Raw genomic sequence first — 20,460 nt, forward strand, 5'->3', positions numbered from 1 at the left:
TTCAAAAGTCCATTTGTGAGCGGCCATATTCGACTCTGACATCAAATCCTTATCCAAAACATCAACATATTTTGGTAATTTTAATACATTGATCCTCTCCAGAATTGAATCACGCAGTCCTCCCTCAAATTTTCTAGTCAACCATATGTGGCGCAAAATGTGCTAACTCAGTAAATTGCTTCAATCTCTCAAATTCAGATACCTTCTTGTCTCGGATACATTGTGGAAAATATTTTTCACAGAAAATCTCCAATAATCGGGTCTAGTCAATACTCCGGTTTTCATCTCTAACTAACATCCACTATCTCCTAGCTTTATTCTCTAAGGTAAATGCGGCCAATAGAACCTTATGTGCTTCTGTAAATGGAAACACTTCAAACAATTTTTCAATCCCAAGACCTAAGCTTTAGCTTTAAGCGGTTCTACTCCCTTATAGAACAATGGTGGCTTCATCTTTTGATTTCTTTGGTAAGTGCAATTGTACGATCATCAACTTGGTGATCTTGTGCTAGTGGTGGTACAGGCATTGGAGGTGGGGGTGGTGGTTGTTGTTGCCATTGTTGTTGCTGCCTTAGAGTTTCGACCACATCCTACATCATCCTTTCTATTCTATCTAGTCGTGAGGATTAAGAATCCTCCAGCTCATTCACTCTTGTCCTCTTCATAATCTATATGAATCTCGTATTATAATAATTACAAATGTATGCATACACATTTTCACATATACAGTTACAAAAACTATAATGCATATGAATGAAAATCTTAAGTCTTTTCTAGACACCAGACAACTTATTGCTCAAATGGACAAGTAAGTGAGATATTAACTCATGCTTTAATACCACTCTGTCATGACTCAAACTCACCCCTAGAGGTTTGGATCATGACCAGCTAGTAATCCTTATTTACCTTCAGCCTCAATAACCAAATCAAAGTGGATAATTATAACTGGGGCTTAGCGGAAGCAATATCAATATATAATTAAGTCCATTGAGCGGTGCATACATGGAAAATTCCATAAATATTTTAAACTTCATTCCTCATATATGTACAACAAACTTAAACTTGTTTTACATAACATCCATACACAAAACAAAGCTTCCAAACAACAAAGACCAAAAACTAAACAAAGGGTTAACAAGCTTGGCTCCTTTTGAGACCAAGTAATGCCTCATCACAGAGGCGCTTCTTGTATGGCTTCACAAAAAGGGTGGACTCCTGAGGCATCTAGACTTGATGATCCACTTATTCACCTACATATATATATATATATAAAGGAGAGGGGTGAGCTGGAGCCCAATGAGTAACATCAGTATAAAGGATTTATTGAATAAAGTCCAACATTTCATAAAGCATATCTTTTAATTCCAAAATGAATCATATATCAAATTCATATCAATTGTCAGTTTTAACAATATCCATTGCAAATAATTATATGTGGTAACATCCAATAGAGCAACAACAAATCAATATGTCGAAGCCAATGAGATCATTAAGGTCAATTTAATAGGACCAAAACCGGTCATTCTATAAAACCACAATAGGTAATTCAATGTGGACCACTAGGGTCTAACATCAGAGATCACTATGTTTCAATTAATTCATAGGCCATGGTATTTTTCCCCTAGGCAAGGGCCTCACTAAAGGATGCCACGAATACATTTTCAAATAGGACATTCATTCATAAATATAAAATAAGATTTCATAAACATCACTCTTGAACAATTTCAAAATACATTTTGAACATATCTTTATAGAGATATTACTCGCAGTGGGCTGGTACCGATGTTATGCTTCAGGCGACCAACCTACACCAAGCACATAACAATACACATTGAAACGCATAGACTAATTAAGTGTTATGTCTTAATTCAATTTCACTAATTGTGTTTCTAGCTTATTCCATCATTATTGATGCCTAAACGATGCCTAAACAATGCCCAAGAATGTCAAAAATAACATTAGGATGAAAATATGCTCATGAAAATGTTTATTAAAAATGACTGAAAATAGGGTGTTCGCTCAAGCGTACCTTTGGTCGCTTGAGCGATTTGGTCTATCTGCAGGAGTACTAGATGGTGTCAAAGTAGGCTCGAGCTATAGCTTGGTTTCTTAAGCCAACCGCAAATTCTTCTTTACTTCTATTTCACGGGTTTAGCTTCGAGGTCTAGGGGGATTTTATGTTGTACAATTTCAAGATCGATTCTAGGCATGTCTTCATAGGACCACACAAAAACATCTTTAAATTCCTTTAAAAGAGCAACTAAACACCCGCGTTCCTCTGTAGACAGCATAGATCCAATCTGGACCATGAGAGGATTTTCCTTATTGCTTAGGTTTATTAAAGTTATCTCATCCATAACAGGTTTACCTCGTCTTTTTTTTTCTTCCCATTCAATGAAGTCTTTTTTGAGGACTTTCTTTCTCGAAATCATTTTCATTTTCATTTTCAAAATCAGTGGGATGAATATTGTTAACTAATGGCATTGCGAAGTACTTAGAATCACTCATCATTTCATTAATTGCAATTGAGGGACTAACATCTGACAAAAACTCAAAATAAATGGGAAATTTGGACTCGACCTCGACCCTTGGACTTGTGACTTCCAGGTCACTTGACGTGTTTGAATAAGCCATGCCAGATTTTGACTCACTTGACTCACTACTAGACTTGTTGTCAGATTTATAAACTGTACATTTCTCATTGGACCAGTTTTATGCTTGTCCCTCAATTGCATATGTATTTGGTGACATCCTCTTCCAAAGCTCCATTTTCCAACACCATCACGGAATTGAAATTCCCCAAGCCAATGTAACCAGTCTCAATACTCAAGCCAGTCTCGATATCATCCTCAGTCAAATTATCTGTCAAATCTTTACTTCCATCGCTTGAACTACTATATCTGTCTTGCCCAATGTCTACATCTAGGTCTGTGAATTCTTAACTAGTCTCAATACTCAAGCCAGTCTCAGTATCAAACTCAGTCAAATTATCCATCCAGTCTTTACTTCCATCACTTAAACTACTATATATGTCTTGCCCAATGTCTACATCTAGGTCTATGAATTCTTCATCACTATTCGTGAGCTCATCGTTAAAGAAGATTTCAAACCCTAGATACCTTTTCCTTACTGTATGATCAATCTAAGGCTCTGGAAATAATCCACAGAATAGAAAATCTTCTCCCCCTCTAACAAAACACCATTAAGTGTTCCTTGTATGGGCTTATACTCTGCAGAATAGAAAATCTTCTCCCCCTCTAACAAAAAACCATTGAGTGTTCCTTGTATGGGCTTGTACTTCAATTCATATGTTCTACCTTCTCTTTTTTCTCTTGCTTTGTCTCGTACTTTAGTTGCCTTTGCCATCTAGTCTTCCTTTGTTGGTTGGTAACCTAGCCCAAGAGTGAACTAGTGATTTTTGACTTCTAGCACCTTTGTAACTCCTTGTTTACCACTCTTTCCTACACCAAATCAGAGATGTACCCTTGTCAATAAAGGGCGCCAATATATCAGCCATCCTCGAGTGCCATGATAGATTGCACTAGCTGAGCTTCTATTTGTGTGAAGCTAGAAATGAAGACTTTCTCATCACTGTGATGAATTTCAAGCAAAAGAGAAGTAACATTAAGGGGTGGATGTACCGAAGTATCACCATCTAAAATAACTATATGGTCTCCTTTAGAATACTTGATTCTTTGGTGAATAGTCGAAGGTACAGCTCAAAGTTGATGCATCCACGGCCTTCCTAGCAGCATATTAAACATGGTTGGAACGTCCATGACATGCGTGTTCATCCGGCCCAAGCTCAATCCTTAATTTCACGTTCCCAAAACTTCCTTAACCTTATAGTACAGGCAATCATGGCCGAGCACACATTTATGGCAGATCCATTGTCAACTAGCACCATCGACACCCATTTCCCTCGACACTTTAGTGATACATAAAGGGGCTTGTTGTGAGTTACCCCTGTAGGTGGAAAATGTTTGTCAGAGAAAGTGATGGTCGAGTTCTTCTTTACGAACGTAAGTAGTGCCACTAAATGTTCTAAAGTGATGTCTATGGACAGCTTGGCTTTGCTCAGTGGTGTTAGCATGGTCTGGCAGTGTTCACGAGAGGCTATGAGTTGACCCCAAATGGAGATATATACCTAAATCTTTTTCAACCGTTGGCAGAATTTGCATATAATAACAGCTTCCACTCCAGCATTGGCATGGCACCATATGAAGCCTTATATGGCAAAAAATGTAGATCACCGGTCTGTTGGACAGAAGTCGGGGATAGCGTCTTGCTTGGGCCTGAAATTGTGCAAACCACCACCAAAAAGATCAAAGTTATTCAACAAAGGCTCAAGACAGCACATAATAGACAAAAGAGCTATGCGGATGTTAGAAGAAGGCTACTTGAATATAAAGTTGGCGACCATGTATTCATCCGTGTAATACCAATGAAAGGCCAATTGAGATTCAGTAAGAAGGATAAGTTGTCACCTCGTTACATCGGACCGTTTCAAATTCCAGAAAGACTTGGTCATGTTGCATATAGAGTTGTTGTACCATTGGGAATGGAACAAATGCACAACGTATTTCACGTGTCAATGTTGAGGGGCTATCTTCGGGATCCATTTCATGTTATAGACTACCAAGGGATAGCTCTTGATGATAATATGGAATATGAAGAATGGCCAGAACAGATCATTAACCAACAAGTGAAACAACTGAGAAACAAATCCATTTCGATGGTGAAAGTGGAATGGAAAGAGCATTATGGAAGGGTAACAACGTGGGAAAAAGAATATGAGATGCGGCAACAAAACCCATATCTGTTTCCAATGGAAGGTAATATAAGTTTGGAGGACCAAACTTCCTAGAAGAGGAAAGAATGTAACAACCCCACTCCGTATTATACTGTTAATCCTTAGTTATATTTATGATTACATGCTTAACGTGTGAATTTGGATGCTAATCATGTGATTATATGTGTTTTTTAATTCATATCTGCCCATCATAGAGATATTTATTCTGTATTATGTCATAATCTGAAATTGAGGGTCGTAGAGATGACAAAACCCAAAATTGACCGCACCATCGTGATTAGCATAATTTTTAGAGCCTATGGTGAAATTTAATTAAAAATTAATTTGGATCAAATTAATTAGATTAAATTGATTAAACTTAAGTAATATTGCTTAGCCTTAATCAAGCTTAATTAGCCTAAGCTAATCACCCACTATATATAGGACTAACTAATGTTTGAACTAATATATTTGAGCTCATTTTCAAGTCTTGGCTAAGGTTATACACTATAGAGAGAGCTCATTTTCAAGTCTTGGCCAAGATTATACACTACATATATATATATATATATATATATAGAGAGAGAGAGAGAGAAATCAAGGGAGGAAGGTAAGAACTTGAAGAAATTGACTTGGAGGTTAAAGATTTGGAAAGCTAGGCTCAAGAACTTGCCAGGATTGGAAGAATTAAAGGCTCTAGGTAAGTAATTGAACTCCAATTCAAGAACTCAAGCCATACAAATGTGAATTCAAGAAGAATATGTAGTTAAATGCATGAATTGAACAAAAAAATTGCAAGAAATGAGATCATTTTGTACATGCATGTATGAGTTTGTTATGAAATATCATTTTAAGGCATGGTCTATGATGTCTAAGATGAAAAGAGGGTCATTGAGTTCATGCATGCAAAAATCATGAGGCTATGGACTTGAATTTCATGTGTATGGAGTTTTAGAAAGGAAATTGAACCAAAATGGGACACACATGATGAATTCATGATGTTTTAAGATTCAATTTTTGTGAGTTGGCTATTGAATTCATGCTTATGGTTGTATAGTTGAAGTTTAGAGCATAATATACAAGTTTACACCCTTTAAACATGTGTTTTGAAGCTTAAGAAGTATTCTAGAAATTTCAAAATTTGAGCAATTCGCTCAAGCGATGGAACTGTCGCTCGAGTGTACATTTCGAGCTCCCAGTACTTTTGCAGACATTGGAGGTTGGCTCGAGCGACCAAAAGACCGCTCGAGCGACCACCTTTTATTTTCAATCTTGGCTCAAACATAAAATGAGAGCATCATGTACTTTTGCAGAGCAAGGGGTTCGCTCGAGCGACCAATGTTGGGCTCGAGCGAAGTGCCCTGTTTCAGGAAAATTGGAAAAGTTGTATTATGTTCTGATTTCCATTCTTTTTCATTTCTGAGCATTCTTAAGCATACATTGAGCATCCTAAATGAACTAAAGAGTTAGAAAGAAGCCTAACAAAGATAAACGAATTTGAGAACGAATTGAATTATATTGTGACCCAATTTCTATATGTGTTGCGAATTGTGTAGGGTCAACTTTGAGGACGAATTAGCCAATTGAACATTGTGAGTAATATCTTAGTAAAGATATTTTCATGTTTGTTACTTTCTAAATACTACATATGTGGTAAGCTTTATGAACTCATGAATTTGTATTATGAATGAGTATTCTACTTGCTTGATTCTTAAATAGCTTGAAAAAGTGATTGATAAGCATGAACCTATAAGATTAGACTGAAGGTCATTTTGTACGAATACAGAATGGGCCCAAGGTCATTTGGTATGTTTGATGAGAATATGAAATGGGCCTAAGGCCGTTTGGTATGTTTGATAAAGACACAGGCCTGAGGCTGTTTAGAATGTTTGACAAGATAGACCTAAGGTCATCTTATATATGAATTAGACCTAAGGTCGTTTCATATGTTTGCTACATGGACCAAAGGTCATTTCAAACAAGGAATTGGGTGGACCAAAGGTCATTTTGAATATGAATAGGAAAGTGAACATGATCATGATTATCAACATGCGTATGAATATGTTGGACCGAAGGTCATTTCGATTATAATTGATTGGACCCAAGGTCGTTTTGTGATGATGTGTTTAAGTCTGTTATGAATAAGAATTGGGTTTCATGTGAATTAAGTACAAGTATGATTTATTTATACACGAATCTCATTCATTGACATCTTTACTCTGGTATTATTCACTGGGCGTTAACTCACTCTTTATCTGTATGTATATAAGTAAGCAACGGGATGTCTAGCTCCAGCCCTAATGAAATTGTGAAAGAGTACCAAGTTCTTGAACTCAGCCAAGGTTGCCTCACGTATGAGGCTTTTGATTTTCCTTTTTGTTTTCTTTTGTGGTCAAGTGTGGCCAAGTTGTATATAACCCTGGGTTTTTGTTAAGACAGTTTTTGAATGATCCTGGACATGTATAAATTGATTATCAGACGATGTGTGAGTTATTATGTATGTGTGAAAAGTTTTTATTTTGTCACATATGCATTACTCATTGGACAAACTTTGTGTTTTTGCTTTCGGTTCTGGCCCCCTATTGATAAATATGTTTGATTTCCTGTCTAAGGTCGTTGGTAATTTCATGATTACTGGCCAGTTATGATCCTAAGTTCTAGGAGCGTGTTCGGGTCATGACAACAAGAAACACCGCTTAAGCAAAAACACTACTCTCCCCATACTTTTGCAAACTTGCAAATATACTGGAAGTTCTCAAAGACTAAATCTTGAGCTAACTGACCAAAATCTAGGCAAAGACTCCTTTGAAAAACAAACTCCCAACCTGTTTCAAACGCAACCATAACACTCAAACAACCTAATTCGACAAGGAATAAGATGGATAAGGATATAAACAACCAGATAAAACAGGGAATCCGTATCCAAAACAATAAACGGATTGGGTCTAAACCAGAATCATTATAAATTAATTATAGACATGACTAACATTATCATCATATTGAGTACTTAATAATTAAAGTTGCCAATTATTTGCAAGTTAATACAAATATTGACGAGTTAATAAAGAAATTTGTTTTGGCATCTATTGGAAAAAAATTAGAAAGAGTGGAAGGCTAGAGTTAAAAAAATGGGGTATATGCCATTCGACAATGATGTTGACAGGTTAACTCATTGTCCCGAAAGAGTACATGAGCATCAATGGCAAAGCTTGGTCTATTATTAGGCACTTGGAAGGCACAGGTATCATTTAATGATTTTTTGGATGCTGTTGTTTCTAGAGTAATTGGTGGCTGCTGCTGTCAAAATGAACCACGCTAATTGGATTCTTTAAGTGCTATTCATTCATTATATTTGAAAGTACTAATGAAGTTTTGAACTTATGGACTCTTTAAGTGCTTCACTAAATACACCCATTCACTTGTTAAGAAATGAGTCAAGGATTTTGAGTTATTTCACTCTGCACAAAATGGGGTTTAATGCTCTCATTTTAAGATATGCTAGTGCAGCTTATGGTAGCTCTGTTCTTAGTTAGATCACTCTGTTCTTGAGTTGTTTATTGAATTCTATTGTAATCTCATAAGATGAGTTTGTTAATTAATAAATTATCTTGTCTTTGTGTTCATATGTAATAGGAAAAAAAAGTACGAAAAACAAAGAAATTCAGAAGAAGAAGAGGACATTAATAAATCACATAATCGATAGAAAACCATTCTCAGTTGTTCGAGTAAAGGTATATGGTTTCTGTATATTTTAAATTGAAATTGTATATTTTGATTTTGTTACTTAATTTTAATTGTAATTGTAGGAAACAAATAAGAAGAATGGAGTCCCTGTAACTCGCTTAGAGATATGGAGGCTGGGTACTCGAAAGATAACAAACCAATTACTGATAGAGTTGCCGAGATCATGGTATGTAGCTTGGTTGCTTCTCTCTCTCTCTCTCTCTCTCTCTCTCACACACACACACACACACACACACACACATAGAGTTAGGGCTCATCATCATATACTTTGCAGCACCATCATTATATACTCTGCAACACTATCAATCTAGTTAAACTATAGTGAAAAAGACAGACCACTGAGCTATATTACCCATTGGGCTTAAGAAAAAAAAAAGGAATGCTTGGGCTTTAGCGGTTGTGGCTACAACTGGTGTTGCAGTTGTGTTTGCTGCTAGTGCTTCAACTGTGGCTGCAGTTGTGATTGTTGTGTTTTCATGACACTTGGACACATACTTGGATACAAAGACTTAATACTCTTATCAGTTCTGTTAATATAAATTTTATTGGTGGCTGATTAACTAATTAACAATTGGAAACGCAAATGAAGGAGCTCGGGATGCAATCCAATGCTACAGATAAAGAGATTATCACACAGCTTCTAGAGCCTGAGCGACCTAGTTGTGTTCGAACATATGGATTGGGTCCTTCTCCGACAGATGTCTTTGGAGGTGGATATAGGCAACCACAATAACAAACTTGTCTCATCCAAATGCAAGTCCAAGAGCAACTTAACCAATATAAAGCACAAATTGAGATGCAAATGAAAGAGATAATAAATGCTACGCTTAACCAATAGAAAGTACAAACGAAAATACAAGACACAATCCAAGCTCAACAAGCACAAATAGAGTAGTTAGAGTCTCAAACAAGCCATGGGTGGGCATGTTGCACCAGTTGTTACACATGTGCATTCACAACAACAATTCCATGCATACACCTCATCGTTTAATTGCCATCGTTCGTCCCAGGAAGTGAGTAAATAGTTAATTATGAAATTTTCAAAATGACATTTTATTCATGTTCTTTGTTCTTGTCAAATGCAGGTTCAAATGTCAAACAAAGGAAAGAAGAAAAAGAAGTAGATAGGACAAACTCAATGAAAAAAGGCCTCTTTTTTGTTGTAAGTCTTATTATCTTTCTACTTGACTATTTATTTATTGATATTGATACTAATACATCACTACTAAAAAAAACACTTTTTGCGACCGCTATAAACCGTCACAAATAATAAAAAAAAAAGTCGCAAAAAATTCTAGAGCAGTTAAATCAAACAGATTTTCCTACGGTGAACAGATAGAAATTCAAAACCACATATATTCATATAAATGACACTCAAAATCATATCAAACACATAATCACAATCACAATTAAGATTAATTAGCATAATATGGACCAGGGTTATCACAGTCTTCCCCACTTTAAGAAGTTTGGTCCTCCAAACTTATTTTACCTTCGTCGGAAAACAAATGTGGATAGCGTAGTCGCATTTCATCCTTTTTTTCCCATGTAGTGTCCGTCCCATAGTGTTCTTTCTATTCTACTTTCACCATCGGGATGGACTTGCTTCTTAACTGTTTCACTTGCCGGTCAATGATTCGCTTCGGCCATTCCGTGTATTCCATATTTTCATCGAGGGCTGTCTGGTGGTGATCAATCACATGAAACGGATCCCGAAGATAACCTCTTAACATTGATACATAAAATACATTATGGATTTGCTAGAATCGTAGTGGCAAAGCAACTCGATAAGCAACTGGACCAAGCCTTTCCAGAATTTGGAACGGCCCAATGTAACGGGGCCACAATTTACCTTTCTTTTCAAATCTTACTTGGCCTTTCATCGGCGTCACATAAATAAACACATGATCACCGACCTCATATTCAAGAGGTCTTCTTCGAACATCCACATAATTCTTTTGTCGACTCCGTACTGTCTTGAGCCTTTGTTGAATAATTCTAACTTTCTCAAAAGTGTCTTGCACAATTTCGAGCCCAAGCAAGGCCTTATCCCTGGGGGCGGTCAAATCCTGGGGCAAGGTCGAGTATGTGGGTAAGTCTATGATATTGTCCATGGGTGTAGGCACGGCTCTACCTCCACAATAAGTATGCTACATCAGTAGGATCAGCCTGTACATATATCGACCAACCCATCAATTAGGCAATGCCTGAGTGTAGTCGCCTAACTATATCTTTTGAGTCTCCCCATCATTCCGATGAGACGGAGGCGTGGTGCTCTACTAAGATTTCCTTCAAACTTATAGCCCCGAACTCCTCCCAAAATGCGTCATTAAGGATAACCTCGAGCATTCTTACATCACCAGAGTTAGTCAAAGTACAAACGTGATATTTTACATAAAAAGACTAACGTCGCAGGTAAATATTTATTATTATTATTTTTTTTTTTATTATATTTTTTTAAAACCACTTCTCTGATACCACCTTTGTCACAACCCAACCCCAAGGCTTAGGGATGGAATCGTAATTTACTAATTCTAATTGCACAAATTAAGGGGCGCAAGTGGAAACGAAATAAAAGTAAGAAAATAATTAAATAGATAATTCGCTTCATTAAGTACCCCTCCTAGGGAAATAAAAAAGAAATACATCCATTGGGCTTTTATTATTTTATTATGCGGTGACAAAAAGTTAGGAAAAAAAAAATGAAAGAAAAAAAAATGTAACAGGTTGGCATTCAATTTCCATGCGGGTCGCACAATACGAGGTTACAGTTCTTCTTTACATCTCATCACTTAAAAGGGGTAACAACTATAAACACACAACAGAGTGGGAAATATTATGCTAAGAGTATAGGGAATACAAAATAACCATGGATAGTTATTTAAGATAAAACTTTAACATAACTTAATTTGAATAAACAAATTATTTAATTGACAGAAGCTAAAATATAGAAATTATGTAAACAAATAACCATAATCATGATATAGAACAAAACAAAACAAAGGTCACATGAGTGACAATCATAATAGAAGTCAATGAATCCATGACAAATAGAGAGCCACAAAGTAACTAAATAGAAGCCAATGGTTATGTCCCCCAAGGCATGGGACTTCCGTGGTGGTACTTACAAAACATAATTGTTTATAAAATCATTGTCAAATAATTTCTAAAATTTAAACAAACATATTCATGGGTTTCATTTTAGACAAACAGAGTTCAGAAAATAATCAACGTAATTGAAATATTAATACAATTTATAAAACATAAATTGTGTAAAATAAATTATGATAACTCAAAACACACGTAAAATATATTATGGTGACTCAAGGTATAATACAACTCACCTTAATGTTAATCCCTCACCATTTCTTCTTCATTCACGGAAATTTCCCCTTTTTATGGACGGACTGCATCTCCTATTGGAACATTATTTTAACCCCCCAAGTCTGATATGGAACATTATTTTTGACCATGCTTGGCTTAATAACATGCTTTTTAGCCATGTTATTTTCATAAATTGGCTATTTAGAAATGAGTTTTTTTGACCCCCTGAGCTATTGATGAAATCAACTCTTTGCTTTTGCTATTTTCAACCAGGGAAAAATTCTGAAAAAATTCACCAATTCCAGCCATTAAAGCCTTAGTTAAAGACTTGGTAGTGAGAGTTAACAACTCATCATTCCATTAGCGAATTTTCATATCAAGTTGATGAATTTCTCCAATTAAATGGTGTCTTTTTACTTCCATCAAATATTATTATGAGGGATGAAAGTTTATTTCATTAAGAAAATAGATCTCTTATTAAAGATCCAAAAATTTTTGGTTACGCCAAAAGATTTTATCTAGGCTATTTGGAATGGACAAATCTAATTCATTTTTCATTTCTTACACCTGATATCCCACTGGGCGTGTCAAAAATTGTTGGCATATTTTTCTTACGAAGGAAAATATCATAAATGCGAGCGTACCAGCAAGGATTGAAAAATCCTTACAAATTAAATTCAAGCCAATTATCAAGCGATTGTGTTGACAGATCTTTTGCCTTAATGAAAAGGACTTCAAAATTACCAAGTGTAGGGAAAAGAAAAATTAAAAGAAGAATGAGGGAAACAGAAAAAAATGATTGAGTTAATAATCGAGGTGATTGAGTGAACAATCAAAGTAACTATTAATTACTTCTACTCATATGCTTTGAAAAGGAAGTGCATAAAATAAAATGCATGAAATATAAAATCAATGTTAAACTACTTCTAAGATAAGGAAAATGACAAGAAAAATAGAAATCAATTGTCTTTGATTTGAGTTGGTCCCTTTACAATGTAGCCATGAATGACTATTTATAAGCAAACATTTGTAGGATAAAACTACCTAAAACTACCCACTCTTCCACCTTCTCCATTTCATACTCCATGATCTTCCATGATCTTTCATAACTTCCTTCAACCTTCACTTCATGCTCCATGATCTCCATCACCTTTCCAAATTTCATAACTTCTCATAACCTCCAAATGAGTAGAGGGTGCCACATGTCCGGCAATTATATAAATAATAAATAATAAAATTGTAGATTTATGGTGCTAACAACTGCGAATTGGCTTGCAAAGTTGTTTGCTTCCGAAGCAAATCTGTCTCTGTCTTCTCATCGTTCTTTGCATACTCTCTCTCTCTCTCTCTCTCTGATTTTGGACCAATCCCACTTCTTCATTCATCCAATTCAAGCATTGATAACCCAAAAATCAAGGGATTTTCATTCCAGTCTTTAATCTTATTATTTCTTATCTGCTATTTTTCTCTTCAACACAAGCCATTCTATTCCTCATAATAACTTTTGTTGTTTCTGAGGCCAAATCCCTCTTTTCTCAACCCATCCTCTTTCTCCTTCCTCCTCTTTCTCTACTCAACTAGCCGCATAAAGATCCGCGTTTTGTGCTTTGTTTTTGTCTTTCTTTGTGTTTGTGTTTTCTTTTTTCACTTTTATTCTTTTGTGTTTTCCTTTTGTACTTTCTCTTTCTCTCTGATGTGTTGTTGTCTATAAATTTTCAACTTTTTCAATAACTCATTTGTGAAAAGCTTCAGAATTTTGATTTGGTTGATCAGATTTGGAGAATTCACTGACCCATTCACAAATGTGGTTTTTTTTTTCTTTTTTCTTTTTGTGTGACATTTTGTATTTTTTTACCCATATCAAATCATTGGATACCTATTTCTAAAAGAACTGAAATTTTATCTTTTGATCATCGAATTTCAGGTTCCTAACCTTCAAAATTGACCATTTCAGGGTTTCAACACATTGGGGATTCTTATTTGATCCATTATATTCTTGATCTATTATTGTAATATCATACAATGTATGGAACATAGAGCAGATTTTTTTTTTTTATTATTTGCTCTTACCGGTCGACCCCCCGGACGACCTGTGTTTTGATGACAATTACAAATTCACCGTTGGAGTGACTGATATCAGATAGAGGGATTCGTGCTTTTTTTTTTTTTTTTTACTCAAATTTGATGAAATATTTGGTGAACCGTTGGAGATGCCCTAACATGATAGCTCCTTGAAGTTTTTGACTGGAAAATTTGACATTCAAAAAAGTAAAGTTGCAACCAAGTAAAGCATGAATCCATCTAGCATTCATGAACACACCAACGAAAAGGTGAGGGTGTGCTTGGTTCAATTTTCAAATCAAATTTTCAAAACTCAAAATCCAAAACTTTCTGGCTTGATTTAGGGTTTTTGAAAACTCATTCTAAAAATCAAAATTCAAAACCCTAAACTCTAAGAAATTTTAATAGCGATTTCTAATAATAAATAAGAACCCTAAACCCTAAGAAATTTCAATGGGGATTTCCAAAAAAAAAAAAGAAAAGAAAAGAAAGAAAACCTTAAATTATAAGAAATTTCAATGTGGATGATAATGAACCAGAGGGAAGAACAGCCGTGTGTGGTGTCATTGAACTTGTACGCTGTGGTGTGTACTAAAGAAAAATGTTAGAGACCTTAAAAGTTTTATCAAATGTCTTATATAAGTATGTGTGGGGATATATTTTCTGAGTACCAACACGTGGCAAGGTGACGCCGATGTGTCAGCCGAGGTGCCACGTGTCCTGGTCGTGACGCCGAGGTGATCTCGGCTAGGCCGAGGTTGCCTCCGAAGTTATCGGAATCCGAGATAAGCGGATAAGGGACAAGAGTCCTAGAATGAAGAGGGAACTCAACTTGGATATGGACAAGAGTCCTAGATTGGAAGAAGACTTCAGTTTGGGTAAATATAAGACTCTTAGAGAGTTTATCCTAATCCCACTGGGAGTCCCAGATTAGCAGTAATCCTAAGTCCATTAGGGCCAGGCTCCTATTGGGGCTAGGATTGTATTGGCTATAAAAGAGAGGCACCCCCATGGGTCTAAGGTATGTTTTTTGATACTCAAGCTTGTGAGTTTAGTACTTGATTTATCTTTGAGAGATATACTGACTTGATCGTCGGAGTGCCCCCGGGTGGTCGAAACCACCGCGGGATTCTTATATTTCTGTTGCAGGTCAGTCAGGTGCCATCTATTCTGCCAGTGCTCTCCAGCTGATTACTAAGCGGGCAGTGTGGTCGGAAAATCACCCACACAATTTGGCGCCGTCTGTGGGAAAGAAAGAAGAATAGATGGCCAATGACGGACAGAAGGATCAGACTGAAGACAACGCTCTTGCTGGGAATATGAGATCTATCAACCTCGGCGTTGAAGGAGACAATAGCAACACAGAAAACTCGTGACTAGAGTCACGGAGTGAAAGAAGCCGGCCAGGTAGGTGACGCACCAAAGACAACAGATTAAAGCAACGAAGATGACCTCCAGGTATGGAAGGATAGATACCTGCGGAAGAACGAAGACCCTTCCAGAAGGGATGCAAAGACATGGGGGCATGAGCGCTCCCAAGGAGATAACATTCAAGTATAGAAGAACTCATCCTGAGTGAACAGATCCCGGATTCCAGATCCTGGATCCCGGATCCGAGAAGACATGATCTCAGCCTAGACAAGTAGGCCCGAGAAGACGAGAGTTCAACCTAAGTGAGCAAATCCAAGATTCTAGAAGATAAGATCTCGGCACCTGAGTCCGAGAAGAGAAGACCACAATGAGCAAATCTCAGATCCCAGAAGATAAAAAGGAAACACACAAGATCAGACTAAAGTTGGCCAGAATTGAGAAGTATGCTAGGGCCGAGGAGAACATGCCGGGAACAAAGGCATCGGAACAAGAAAAGAGAAACGGCTCGCCGATGCGAGGCCGAAAATCAAACTCAGGTTGGAGCCAAGTAAGATCAATAGAGAAACCAAGGCCGACAACCTCGGCTTGAATTAAACCTCGGCGACAAGGTCGAAGCTACATGTATGATGAGAACCCAAGTGGATTTTAAGTTCACACTGGGGGGGCAGAGAGAAGAAGAATGCGTTTAACACTTGTTGAAATTTGTAGCAATTTACAAGTTGGTTAAACCAATATGATACTTAACCGAAGTTAAACCGAGACGATGCTTAACCGAAGTTAAGCCGAGATGATGCTTAATTGAAATTAAGCCGAGATGATTCCTTGTCTCCACTTGTTGAAATTTGTAGCAATTTACAAGTTGGAGTCAAGCTGATTCCTTGTCTTCACTTGTTGAAATTTGTAGCAATTTACAAGTTGGAGTCAAGCTGATTCCTTAATTCACTTGTTGAAATTTGTAGCAATTTACAAGTTGGAATTAAGCTGATTCCTTATCTTCACTTGTTAAAATTTGTAGCAATTTACAAGTTGGAGTTAAGCTGATTCCTTATCTTCACTTGTTGAAATTTGTAGCAATTTACAAGTTGGAGTTAAGCCGAGATTACTGTTTCTCTTCACTTGTTGAAATTTGTAGCAATTTACAAGTCGAAGTGAAGCCGAGGTTATAGTCTGCACACTTGTAGCAATCTACAGGTTGGTTAAACCAGAGAAGATGCTTAACACTTGTTGAAATTTGTAGCAATTTACAAGATAATGTTAAGCCGACATGTGATCATCTATTGAAATTTGCAGCAATTTACAGGTTGAGGTAAAAGCTAAGTATATTGTTTAAACACTTGTTGAAATTCGTAGCAATTTACAAATAGATTATTGTTTAACACTTGTTATGTTAATCCTTGTTGAAATTTGTAGCAATTTACAAGTAGGCTAGACCGAGATCACCGTTTAAACACTTGTTGAAACTTGAGAAAAAGTTTGCAAAGTTAACATTGAGTAGTATATGTTTCACACTTGTTAGAATTTATGAAAACTTTGCAGGTCAGTATCTTGCCGAAGTAAAAGTTTTGTAGCTATTATACCCGAGGTATGTAACCCCGAGAAGATTGCACAAAGGAGGCAAAGTATGAAAGGCATGCACAATATTCTAAGTATAGAATCTTGCAAGAGCAGTTAGAAGAAGATCAAAACAGAATTCGTCGTGATTGACACACCTTCACCTTATAACATCATCTTGGGAAGGCGATGGTTGCATGCAATGGGGGCAGTTCCCTCAACGTTGCATCAACTATTGCGGTTCTCCACAGAACATGGGATTGAAAGAGTCAGAGGGGATCAACTGCAGGCGAAGAATTGCTCCATGGCAGCAATGAAAACTACCTGCAACATTCGGGAACCAGGGAAGGCAGAGATTGAAGACGAGGACATGGAGGTCCTAGATGATGTCGGCAAGGAGCCAGCCAAAAAGAGTGAAGAGACACTGAAGAAAATCCTCGTCCAGGAGGGCGACGAAGAGCGCTTCGTTCAGAGAAGGAAAGTTGAATTAGACATTGAAGAACAAGGAGGCACATCGGCCATATGCAGAGCTTACATTATCTAAAGAACAAAAAGGTACAAGAGTACAAGCGACAAAAAAAAGAAAAACTTCAAAAACTGAGATGATGCTTAACCGAAGTTAAGCCGAGATGATGTTTAACCGAAGTTAAACTGAGGTGATGTTTAACTGAAGTTAAACTGAGATGATACTTAACCGAAGTTAAACCGAAATGATGTTTAACACTTGTTGAAATTCTGAGAGAATTTACAAGCTAAAGAGTGCACAAAGTTAAATGTCGGCAAAAGATTCTCCATAGTCAAACGTCGTTTTGATTAGAACCACTAAATGCACGCCAGAAGTGGTGACCAGAATTGTGAAAAGGAATAAATGCTTCAAGAAATAGCGATGATAGTTTGCAAAGGCCAAGAGAAAGAGGGTCTAAAGGGGGTGAATTAAATACCAGAAGTTTTAGTACATCGGCGAAAGAAGAACAAATCAAGTCTGTGACTACAGCATGAAGCCCACTTCCCTAATGTGATCCTAAGTACAACTTGCGTTCACATTAGGGGCCAGGGAGAAGGTGTAGGGGGAAGGAATGATAATTAAGGAGCAAGGAATGTTAACACTTGTTGAAATTTTTGAGCAAATTACAAAATGAGTTAACCGAAGATTATGAAGTCTACCACTTGTTGAAATTTGTAGCAATTTACAAGTTTGGTATAGCCGAGATAACACTGAAAGACGTTTCCAAGATATGATCAACCGAGATGACCAACTAGCTTGTTAAGAGCTGAGAAAGTTGGCAAGTACAAAAATGAAGACCTTAAAAAACTAGGGACTGAAAGCAAGAACGTCGGACTAATCTACTTCGATGGACGACAATGGTTCAGCCTCGGCAGTCAGTTGGAGGAGCTTCTCTACCGCTACCTCGGCATCAATTTTAAGAAGGAAGCAAACTACTCGGCATCAGTGGTAGGTTATGTCTCACCCCCAGAAGACAGTTGGAAAGAACTTCTCAGCAGCCTTCTCAGCCACGAGCTCAGCATCAACCTCCTGAAGAGTTTGATCAAAGCTCTTCTTGGCGATTGGCACCTCGAAGTTTTGAAAGCAAGGATTGAAAGCAAAAAATCTGGGAAAAGACACAGAAAACAGAAACAAGAATGTAATTCGTAAATAAAAAATGGTGATGAAGCTATCAGGAAATTAAGACAAAAGGATTGCACAGGTGTGTCAAGCCAAGAACAGTGACAGAAATCAACAGATATGTGAACAGTGTGTAGCCAAGAAGATGATTTGGAAATAACGTGTAAAACAAGCAATGGTGATTAACAATGAAGCAGAGCTTCTTGGAAAGCAACAAGAAATAAAACCAGGAGGAACAGTGGCTTACCAGAAAGAGGGAAGCCGAAATGAGAATTGCCGAAGTCTGACGACAATGACAGAATGACGTAAAGCTTCACCGGAGGAGAGAAACGAAGACAGTTGAAGAAGCTTGAAAGCTTGGAACAAATGACGGATTTAAGCAAAAGAGCTAGAAAGAGAAGAAGCCAGAGGATTAAATGAGAAAAGAAAAAAAATAGTCAAGAAGACGACAAAGTTCAAGAATAAAGCCAAGTGCACAGGCACTAAGTAAGTATGTGAAGAACAAGAAAGTAATGAACCAGACATGATGCTAGCAACAGAAAGCGGATATGACAAAGAACAGTTTCAGGCATTTTAGCAATAAGAAATCAAAAAATTGAAGACAGACGAGAACAGAAGGCCACAGATGGCAAATAAACAGATTCAAAGTAAATCAGAAGAGTTATGAAAGATTGAGCTTAATAAAAAAGTAAGAGTTTATGAACCTACAAAGTGAAGTGAACGCCGATATGAAAATCGCCGGAGTCAAATAGGTGACTGGAAATCAGGAACTCACCAGAGAGTGTGAGTGGAGCAGTTGCAAAGCTCTTGGAGTTTACGAATTAAAGGAACCAGAATCTCGGCTAGGAGGTGCGATTTCAAGCAGTTTGGAAAGCATGAAACTTGATTCTTGACACCAGTGGACAGCGAAGTCCAGGGAACTTTGAGGTCGGCAAGTTTGATCTCAGACAGAGGGGCACAGATGAACGAACAGTGTAGGTTCCATCACCTCAGAATGCCGAGGTAATAGAACCAAGGGGGCAGTTGTGGGGATATATTTTCTGAGTACCAACACGTGGCAAGGTGACGCCGATGTGTCAGCCGAGGTGCCACGTGTCCTGGTCGTGACGCCGAGGTGATCTCGGCTAGGCCGAGGTTGCCTCCGAAGATATCGGAATCCGAGATAAGCGGATAAGGGACAAGAGTCCTAGAATGAAGAGGGAACTCAACTTGGATATGGACAAGAGTCCTAAATTGGAAGAATACTTCAGTTTGGGTAAAGATAAGACTCTTAGAGAGTTTATCCTAATCCCACTGGGAGTCCCAGATTAGCAGTAATCCTAAGTCCATTAGGGCCAGGCTCCTATTGGGGCTAGGATTGTATTGGCTATAAAAGAGAGGCACCCCCATGGGTCTAAGGTATGTTTTTTGATACTCAAGCTTGTGAGTTTAGTACTTGATTTATCTTTGAGAGATATACTGACTTGATCGTCGGAGTGCCCTCGGGTGGTCGAAACCACCGCGGGATTCTTATATTTCTGTTGCAGGTCAGTCAGGTGCCATCTATTCTGCCAGTGCTCTCCAGCTGATTACTAAGCGGGCAGTGTGGTCGGAAAATCACCCACACAGTATGAGACTTATATTATGTGGTTCCACAGCCATATGAGATATTTTGTAAAAGAAAAATAATTTGGATCTCTAATTGCTTATGCCGGCATCCAATTTCCATGCGGGTCGCACAATACGAGGTTGCAGTTCTTTTTTACATCTCATCACTTAAAAGGGGTAACAACGATAAGTACACAACAGAGTGGGAAATATGCCAAGAGTATAGGGAACACAAAATAACCATGGATAGTTATTTAAGATAAAACTTTAACATAACTTAATTTGAATAAACAAATTATTTAATTGACAGAAGCTAAAATACAGAAATTATGTAAACAACCATAACCACGATACAAAACAAAACAAAGGTCACATGAGTGACAATCATAATAGAAGTCAATGAATC

The sequence above is a fragment of the Camellia sinensis genome, chromosome 13 (genome assembly GCF_055761805.1).
Source record: "Camellia sinensis isolate YWXY chromosome 13, ASM5576180v1, whole genome shotgun sequence".
Classification (NCBI taxonomy): Eukaryota; Viridiplantae; Streptophyta; class Magnoliopsida; order Ericales; family Theaceae; genus Camellia; species Camellia sinensis.